The sequence below is a fragment of the Eubalaena glacialis genome, chromosome 15 (assembly GCF_028564815.1).
Source record: "Eubalaena glacialis isolate mEubGla1 chromosome 15, mEubGla1.1.hap2.+ XY, whole genome shotgun sequence".
Lineage (NCBI taxonomy): Eukaryota > Metazoa > Chordata > Mammalia > Artiodactyla > Balaenidae > Eubalaena > Eubalaena glacialis.
Window position 1 is genome coordinate 56,019,665 of NC_083730.1, and position 10,711 is coordinate 56,030,375.

Sequence of the window (10,711 nt, forward strand, 5' to 3'; positions counted from 1 at the left end):
GGGGCAATGTCTAGCATGGAGAGAAAACTAACCAGGATGTATTCATGCAACTGTTAGCAGGTTAGGGCAGCTGGAGCACTAAGTATAGGGAAGGCAGCAGAGGGAGATAGTGTGGAGAAATAGACTGGGTTCAGGACATGTAAGGATGTTAAGCAATTCTGTTCATTGCACACGCACACTGCCTGCCTCTCTCTCTCTCTCTGCCAAACACTGTTCTAGGCACTGGAGATTCATTAGACCATAAAACAACAATCCCTGCTCTTAGGGGATCTAAAACAGGGCAGCAGTAGAGATGTAAAAGAGGGGACAAATATTGTAAAGGAAATCAAAAAGGAGGACAATGCCCAGGACAGTGCAGACAAATCTGAGATTTTTTTTTTTTAATTTTTAATTTTGAAATAATTATAGATTCCCAGGAGGTTACAAGGAAATGTATAGGGAAACCCCATGTACACTTCACCCAGCCTCCTGCAATGTTCACATCTTATACAATTATAGTAAAATATCAAAACCAAGAAATTGTCATTAATATAATCACAGTGTTTTCAGATCTCATCAGTTATACACACACTCGTGTGTATGTGTAGCATCGCCACCATAATCAACATGCTCAAGCCATCATGTTACCTCTTGATAGCCACATCCATCTGCCGTCCCTAACCCCTGAAAACTACTAATCTGTTCTTCATCTCTATAATTATGGTATTTCATGAATGTTACATAAATGGAATCATGTATCATGGATCCTTTGAGGATTGGCTTTTTTCACTCAGCATAATTTGCTTGTGGCTCATCTAAGTTGTGTGTATCAATATTTCACTCCTTTTTTTTGCTGAGTAGTATTCCATGGATATACCAGTGTTTGTTCAACCCACTGAACCCACCGAAGGACATGTGGGTAGTTTCCAGTGTGGGGTTATTATGAACAAAGCTGCTTTGAAGAATTGTGTACAGCCTAGATACTTTTTGAGTGAATGAATGAGATAAAATGGATAGAATGCAGTGACCAGCTGTAGGGGATGAAGCCTGACATTGTTAGTAAAAAATGAGCCCCAAAGCACGTGCAGCCACCAAGTACTACAAAAAGGGTTTATTTTGTTTCATATATGTATGTGTCTTATACATATGTATACATATACTTTATTAATAATCAAATGGTATCTTTTAAAATAAAACAATTTAAGATAAGCAAACTGTGAATTTAAAACTCTAAAGTAAAACTTGACAACATATTTATGTTGTCAAGAGACAACAGCTCTCAGTACAATCATTTTAAATATTTAAGTAAATTTTAATTGATCTTTGTTGTGATCTGGCATTTTTAAAATTCTGATGTTTTACAAATTCTGTTTTGTTAGTTGCTTGAGCTCCTATTCTGCAATGTGCTATTATTATTATGCATGATTGTATCCATGCTCCTGAAAGAGTTTTAAAATCTATTCTAATTTGAAGAAAGAACATTCTACCCATAGAAAGTTCAAAAATAAAAATGATGAAGGACACATTTCAGGAAAACACACATGGTATTTTACGTCACCTACTTTAGAATAATTCCAGGATAGTTTCTTTTACTTTTGTTTTTTTTAATTCTACTTTTTAATGAATTTACACATAACCCAAAATGTTCCCTAGTTTTTTTTGCCTTCCAGAATCACAATTTCCTTCAATACTCAAATAAGGATAATTCATCCTGGCAAGTCTGTTGCCTCCTTTTGGATAAAAATCTGGCAATAACCCAAAGAGCATTCGTAAGGGCTCCTGATCTATCTACAAGATAAGTGTATAATTTCTTTGCCCATTTTAATATTTTAGGTGTGTTGCATTCTTCTAAAAATTTGCAGTCAGTACCCAAGAAGAATTCTTTTTTTCCATATAGAAAAAGTCCAGTTTGGACTTCCCTGGTGGTGCAATGGTTAAGAATCTGCCTGCCAATGCAGGGGACTTGGGTTTGATCCCTGATCCGGGAAGATCCCACATGCCGTGGAGCAACTAAGCCCGTGCGCCACAAGTACTGAGCCTGCACTGTAGAGCCCACGAGCCACAGCTACTGAGCTCGCGCACCACAACTACTGAAGCCCACTTGCCCTAGAGCCCGTGCTCCACAACAAGAGAAGCCACCGCAGCAAGAAGCCTGCGCACCACAACAAAGAGTAGCCCCTGCTCGCCGCAACTAGAGAAAGCCCACGCACAGCAACGAAGACCCAACGCAGCCAAAAAATTAAAAAAAAAAAAGTAAACGACCTTAAACAAAAAAGTCCAGTTTGCTCAGATAAGCTCAACAAGCCAGGTGATATATTCTATTATTTATATGCTCCTGTTCGTATTTTATTATTTAATTTGGACTTGCAACTACTTAGGCAGTTATGGATCAGAGGGTGAGACTGAAATGTACTATCCAACTGATAGAATGATTTATTCCTCCACAGGTCATTGGTATAGGCTACAGTTGTCATCAAATACGTATGGTATTTTACCTATCCTGTTGCCATGGAGATCAAGAACCAAATTAAAACACATTTGCCAGGGTCATAATAATGTAGCCAGAATTTAAAGAAAAACTTGATTTTCAGTTATATATAATTTTGCTTATTTGCTCTGACGGTCTGTTGACTTCTACATGCTTTAGCTTATCAATAATAATAAAGCTTCTCGAGCCATTAACTCACATGGGTCTTGACATTCCATGAGCCCAAATACAACACATCGTCTGGCAGTCTGCTTGGGTTGGCCGCTGGATTGAAGAAGAGAGGGAAGTCTGGGATAATTCCCAAATGTCTGGATCTGGTGACAGGGATCCCATGGTAAGGCAAGCTTGAGGAGAAAAAGCTGGATTAGGAGCTGTTGAGTCTGAAATCCCTGTGGGCCATGCAGTCCAAGAGGCAGCCAGTAGAAGGCTGGCTATGAGTGTCTGAGGTTCTAGGTCACATCAGCCAAAGAGAGTGGCTTGGCATTTTCCCCAAGAAGAGAATCCTGGGGAATATAAACATCTAAGGCTGGGACAGAGGAAGAAGGTCAGGAAAAAGACCGAGCAGGTGTCTAATGTCTAATAAAGTGCCTGGCACACAGCCGGCACTCTGCAAATACTGTGAAAGAATACGGAACGCAGCCATGGGGATCTACAGCAGGATGGATGGGCAAACAGACTCAGACCACTCTTACCTGCAACTAGTCAGAAATGTGCCTGGACCCAGAGGTTCGTGTAACGTGTCGACCACTCTTCTCAGATCACTTCTGGTCAGTGCTGCGTCCACGTCACATGCCCTTGGTCTCCCTTACATGTGCCTCTTCTCCATTTCTCTGGGGTCCTGGCTCGGTTCACCCCAGGGATCTATTCCCACCTGCCTGTGTCATCACACCCTTGCGGCGGGAGCAGTATACATTGCCTCTCACAGCATAATTGCGGTTTGTTATTATCCTAAAAGACCCTCTTCCTGTGGAGGGGTTGGGATGGATGAGATAAAGGAGATTTAGAAGATGGAGAACCCAGTGAGACTAGGTGGAATCAAAAGAATGAAGGGGAAGGCGAACCCCATCCTGCTACAAATAAAAGGAGCCGTCTGAGGAGTAAGAGGAGAACCCAGAGAGAATGGTTCAGTAATACCAAAAGACCAGCTGCTTTAAAAAATAGTTGCTAGTCAACTGTGCCAAATGCCACGTGGAGGACAAGAAAGAGGACAAAAAGTAAGCCGTGGATTTGGTGATCAGTAGCTCCACGATGCATTTAGCAACAAAACTTCCCACTGGCAGAGAGAGTGAAATCCAGGCTGCAGGTCAGGAGTCGTGGGAAGTGAGGGAGGGCTACACGCCCCAGGCTTTCTCATCCGGGACAGGGCATCGCTGGATACCCTTAGCGCATCACAACCCCAGCAGTCCCCCGTGATTCTGCTCCTTCCCTCAGCTCACAATCCAGTCCTGCCTCCAAAATAAGTCCCAAGTCTGACCACTTCTCACTCCACCCAAGGAGCCACCCTTGTGTGGCCATCTGTCCGGGTGATGGAAACTGCCTCCCCCCTGGTTCCCCTCCCACCTGACTGTCCCATAATCGGTCCTTCACAGCGGCCACAGTGGTCTGTTAAAACCAGTCAGTCAGACCATATCATTGCCCTTTGTAAATCCTCCACAGTGATCCCGTTATTAAAAATAATTGTTCATGTCTGACCCTGCCATACTACATGATCCGCACTTTCTGCCTCTTAGCATCCTACTTCCCCTTCCTCTCGCTGCCCTCCGCCACATGCGCCTATTTTCAGTTCCTCAAACGTGCAGGGTTTGTTCCTACCCTTGCACTTGCTATTCCATCTTTCAGGCAGGGCTTGCTTCTTGCGCATGAGCCCCGCACCCCCTGATCCCTACGGCCCCGTATTGGTTTAATGCTCCGCTGTTGGCATCTTGAAATTCTTCATTTTTGAACCGAGGGGCCTCACCTTTCCATTTTGCACTGGGCCCTGCTCTCAGGGATCGTGTTAGATAGACGTCCCCTCCTCAGAGAGGCCTCCCTTGGCCACCCAGCCTAAAGCGGCCCCCACTTTCCAAAACACAGGCAATTCCCTTATCCCGTTTTATTTTCTTTGTAACAGCTTTCACGCTCTGATATGTTCTTGCTTAGGTACTTATTTGCGTGGTGTCCACTTCCCTCCCCCTGGAATGTAACAGGAGATCCTACAGAGCAGGGACCATCTATTCTGTCTTGCCCCAGCGTCCGTAGAACCTCAGTGTGTGGAACACAAGGCTGCCCAACATACATTTGCTGATAACTGAGCTGTTCCAAGACTGAACTCCCTGGATGCAAGAGAAGAACCGTGCTGGGTGTCATGGAAATTCTAGAATGCATTTGGTATTTATATACATCCTGATCAATAATTAAATTTTTGTGGTGCTGGTCTGTTCTGATAAATTCTGATTTCATGATGAGGTTAAATGGGATATAAATTCTTCATATTATATTCAAGGTTGATCTTTTTCATGAAAGATTTTGAAGTCTGGGTTCAATGCCTACTTTTGCTGCCTATGTTATATGAGCCTAAAACAATCATTTTAGTTTAGTCTGAATTTTTTAAAAGAGGTTGTTGGTCTACCTTCCAATTACATTGTGCTCTATGGCTCAATAAATCATTTTCGTTTGTATTAACTAATTTGACCTGTTCAGTAACTCTATACAAGAGATAAGGTGGCTGTGTTATTTTACAGATTGACTCAAACTATGTTGAAGCTTGACGAGAATACATGAATAATAATCACAGATATTTAGAGCTGGGAGTAAGAGCTGAGATTATTTCTTCCAATAATTTCTCATTTTTAGATGAGGACACAGAGAAATCCAGAGCCCACCACGAGGCAAGGATTTTGATAGAACCTGATTCTTAAATCAGTGAACTTTATACTTTACCATTGGTCCTCTCTGTTAGAGAGGTGGCCAACATTTGCCCAAAAAGAGTATTTACAGTCTACTTCAAAATTTTGCTTTTTGATGTGAATTATATCTTTAATTTTATTAAATGAATGGCTGAATAGATGAAGATAAAGAAAGAAAGAAGAAGGGAAGAAAAGGAGGGAGGAAGGGAGGGAGGAAGGAAGGAAACAGAGCTAGGGAAATTATTACTATTGTTACTGAACCAGGTTCATTTTGCCTGACACTCAGCAAACCAAAACACTGAGTTGCCAAGTTTTGCAGCAAAGAGAAGGTTTATTCACAAGGCAGTCAAGTGAGGAGATGGGAGAACAAGTCTCAGACCATCCTCCCCCTTTGGGGTGCAAAGGCCTTGAGGTATTTGGGAGATAAAGAATAAAGAAGCAGGATGGTCTGAGGGGTAAGGAACGTGGGGAGCATGAGGGAAGTGCTTGGGAAAAGGTGTGGTAATTGTCATCGCTCTATGAAGGCCTCTGCACATTCAAAACTGGAGGTGCTTAACATGGTCTGAGGGTGGAGTTTTTGGCCCTCTGACATCAAAACGTCACTGACTGGACACTCACGCATGCCCGGTTGGAGGGTTGGTGGTCCTAACCAGTGTTAACCACTTCAGCTTGGTCCTATCCAGCTCATCTCCAACTAGACACAGCTGACTCCAAGTCCCTGGAAAATAACTTGGACAAACATCTTATTGCTTCAGCTGCCTGCTGCTTGGAGGATGTGCAAGTCTTAAAATGACCTTGATTAGCGAAGGCAGGTAAAATGGATTTGACTAATAATTACCCACGGTTTAATTATAATCTACATAAATCATTTATTTGGATCTTTATGCTCTTGTCTTTTACTTACTTCTTTTATGCATTGCCTCCTTGATTTTTTTTTTTTTTTTGGTGGGAAGGGGAGGGACTTCTGCCAGAGTAACACTCTCTCCCAAGCGGGAGTGGGTTATTCGACACACGGGAGAATCCAAGTTGTGGCGAAAGCATTAAGGCTTCGCTCTCTTTCCTCCCCTTTCCGACCTCACTGGTGCAAGACAGCAAATCCCAGCTTATCCACAGGACACGTGCAGGGCTGACGGGTTACACAGCTCCAGGGACCACAGACATTGTATCCTGGAGTTGGGCTCCACAGAGGAAACAGCACAAGTGGCACAGGCTTCCTGGCCTGCTCTGTGCCAAGTAGTTACCCGAAGGGAAGCCCAGAGGTTGTCTGGCTATGCCAGTGGCAGGGTGGGCTGATCGAATCAGGGGTGACATAGTAGCAAGTCCATTATGGACACACATGTAAGATGCTCTGTCCAAGCCCGAACTTACCAACAATAAACCTGACATTTTGAAGTCCATCTGTCTGACTTCTCTATTTCTCAGTTAATACCCTGTGCCTCTTTTTGTTCTCCTTCTTAATTAAGATGACCTTGCTTCTAGGTGTCCTTAGTTACTGACTAGCTATAATATTTTACAACCCACTTAAATCTTGAAAGTAATGATGTCATAATTATGAAAGTAACCAGATTCACATGAAGTGTTGCCTAATCTTAAGAACAAAATGGCATCTGTGAAAACAGCTGAAACAATTAGAGGAAGAAAGTTTTTGGAAGCTTCAGGATATTTTAAAAGTAATTAGTACTAGTTAGCAATAAAGTTCTCTTCTCGGAAATTACACTTAAAGGGGGAACATGGAATACAGAAAAAATCTACCACTAGAGAATGAACCACCAGTCTTCCTAAACATTGGTTCCACTTTCAACAAAATGTGGGTTGTTGAAAAAGAGCATGTAGATGCCAACCAGGACTTCAAATGGGTCCGAACTTGGACAACAGCAAATTAACAAGAAAGGTTCTCGGGGTCAGAGTTTGCACTGATGCTGCACAATTTCCTATGATTGACTTTCCCAGAACCGTGCTCTCCTTCTCCTGAGAAAAATACCCAAAGTACTGCTTCTTCCTTTGGCCAACCAATCACCTCTCAGGATAGGACACGTCTGTTTGTAGGTGTGGATTGTAGTTGCTCAAAAATGACGTGAGGCTTCTTAAAATAATAATAGGTTGTTTTGCTTTGAGCTGATCTGTTTTCCAACAGAGCTAAGAGGTTTTCCACTAAAACAGAGAATTAGCAGGTAGTCAAAACAGCTGAAATGAGGTGTAGGCAGGACTTCACGTGTGTCCTGTAATTGCCCATCCCTGTGTCCAAGCGGGGCAGAGATAAACTCCAGACTGCGGGTTGCTCAGACACAAGGATCAACTTCTAAGGGCCCCGAAAGGCAGGTGAACCAGTTCAGAACAGTCAGTGTGACCTGCTTAGAAAGTACTGAGCATCTAATAAGTATTGATTGGCTAATCCCTCAAAACTTGCAAAGGGGGCCCAAGACAATCTTGAGATTTCAGTAGCCAGAGAGACCCAGACAACACCTGGCTGTGGTGACTCTCTAAATTGCTTTTAATTGAATCATTCGCTGAATTTTCAGTTCAGCTAATTAATTATCAAATTGTAGTAAAATACTCACTTATATGCTCAATGTTATCACTTTAGTTAAAATGTGTTTGCATATATTTTTTAAAATGCCAAACAACTATGTAAATAATCTTCAAAATGTTTTTAAATTAATTTTTATTGGAGTATAGTTGATTTACAATGTTGTGTTAGTTTTTGCTGTACAGCAAAGTGAATCAGTTATACATATATGTATATCTACTCTTTTTTAGATTCTATTTCCATATAGGTCATTATAGAGTATTGAGTAGAGTTCCCTGTGCTATATAGTAGGTCCTTATTAGTTATCTCAAAATGTTTTAACTAAGCATTTACTTTATTTCATATTGTTGCTTATACTTTCAATCAAAGAAATTTGTTTGGCCTATAAAAGAATATACATAGAATAAATCTCAATTTTATTTATTTATTTTATTATATTATTATTATTATTTTTTGGCTGCGTCCAGTCTTAGTTGCAGCATGTGGGATCTTTCGTTGCAGCAGGCAGACTCTCTTGTTGTGGCACGCAGGCTCCAGAGCATGTGGGCTCAGTAGGTGTGGCGGGCAGGCTTAGTTGCCCAACCAAGGATTGAACCTGCATCCTCTGCATTGGAAGGCGGATTCTTCACCACTGGACCACCAGAGAAGTCCCATAAATTTCAAACTAAAAAATATATACTTTTTTTTTTTTTTTTTAAGGCTTTAATGAGTCCTATCAAAACATATTTGTGGGGACTTCCCTGACGGTCCAGTGGTTAAGACTTCGCCTTCCGGGGGTGTGGGTTCAATCCCTGATCAGGGAGCTAAGATCCCACGTGCCTCACGAGACATGCCTCGAGGCCAAAAAGCCAAAACATAAAACAGAAGCAATATTGTAACAAATTCAATAAAGACTTTAAAAATGATCCACATCAAAAAAATCTTAAAAAAAAAAAAATTTGTGTGTGCTCACTTCGGCAGCACATACAAATACTAAAATTGGAACGATACAGAGAAGATTAGCTTGGCCCCTTCACAAGGATGACATGCAAGTTCATGAAGCATTCCATATTTAAAAAAAAAAAAATTTGTGTAAGATAAAGTAACTCAAGGTCATTGTTCCTGATCGTGTAGACAGCCCGCCCTCTAGTGTTTCTTTCTAAACCCTACTGCATTTTAAACCATACTCTTAATCTCAAAATGTTAGGTTAATAGGATTAAGAACTGTGTCAACAAATAGAACAAGGCAAAATCCCTGACACAGACAAAAATTAAATCAGAGAAAAGTGAAGGTCCTTCCAGAAGCTGGTGGCAACCTCGCTGGGGAGAGCCTGCAAAGTTGGTGGTAAATATATTAAAACTTCATTTGGTAAATAGGGTCTTAATAGAAAGAGAATTAGTTCAAATGATAACCGTAGATATAAAATGTGATAGCTTTGTAACTACTAGTATTTTTAAAAGATATTCCAAATGTTGATTAAATAATGGAGTTTTTTTTTTTCAAAATAACAAATATACATAAAGCAGATAAATATCCCCTTTGGGAGGAATTAAGATAATCTAAGTTATTTTATAGATATAACTTTATGAAAGCATACATTTTTTTTTTTAAACATCTTTATTGAAGTATAATTGCTTTACAATGGTGTGTTAGCTTCTGCTTTATAACAAAGTGAATCAGTTATACATATACATATGTTCCCATATCTCTTCCCTCTTGCATCTCCCTCCCTCCCACCCTCCCTATCCCACCCCTCTAGGTGGTCACAAAGCACCGAGCTGATCTCCCTGTGCTATGCGGCTGCTTCCCACTAGCTATCTATTTTACATTTGGTAGTGTATATATGTCCATGACACTCTCTCACCCTGTCACATCTCACCCCTCCCTCTCCCCATATCCTCAAGTCCATTCTCTAGTAGGTCTGTGTCTTTATTCCCATCTTGCCACTAGGTTCTTCATGACCTTTTTTTTTTCCTTAGATTCCATATATATGTGTTAGCATACTGTATTTCTTTTTCTCTTTCTGACTTACTTCACTCTGTATGACAGACTCTAACTCCATCCACCTCATTACAAACACCTCCATTTCATTTCTTTTTATGGCTGAGTAATATTCCATTGTATATATGTGCCACATCTTCTTTATCCATTCATCCGATGATGGACACCTAGGTTGCTTCCATGTCCTGGCTATTGTAAACAGAGCTGCAATGAATATTTTGGTACATGACTCTTTCTGAATTATGGTTTTCTCAGGGTATATGCCCAGTAGTGGGATTGCTGGGTCGTATGGTAGTTCTATTTTTAGTTTTTTAAGGAACCTCCATACTGTTCTCCATAGTGGCTGTATCAATTTACATTCCCACCAACAGTGCAAGAGTGTTCCCTTTTCTCCACACCCTCTCCAGCATTTATTGTTTCTAGATTTTTTGATGATGGCCATTCTGACCGGTGTGAGATGATACCTCATTGTAGTTTTAATTTGAAAGCATACATTTTTATTTGGAATGTTTGCAACTAATATTTATCAAAGTAAATTTAAAAGGAAATTTATTATCTGAGAAGAAACAAATTAACTGTGCATGATTCATACATCCTGATGGACTTTATAAGATGTATGAGAAAAATATGAGGGGTTTTTGCTTTCATAAAAAAATAAGTAGTAAGCCATTTAGGTTAAAACTTACTTGTGCACTCTGAATTTTGAAAAAAAAACAGTCCCTTTGACATATCTAATTATGTGTTTGGGGATGTTTACTGTTGACAAGGAAACAAAATGCAGTTTGGATTCTATGGGGCTGTGATCCATGCTATTGGTTGCCCTAAATTTCAAATGCTTCAGATGATGACCT

The 10,711-nt window shown here is 40.7% G+C and overlaps 1 pseudogene; it reads left to right on the top strand.

Annotated features, from left to right (window-relative positions):
• Nucleotides 1-8,821: 8,821 nt before the first annotated feature.
• On the top strand, nt 8,822-8,934 carry LOC133076052 (U6 spliceosomal RNA; annotated as a pseudogene).
• The last annotated feature ends 1,777 nt before the right edge of the window (nt 8,935-10,711 follow it).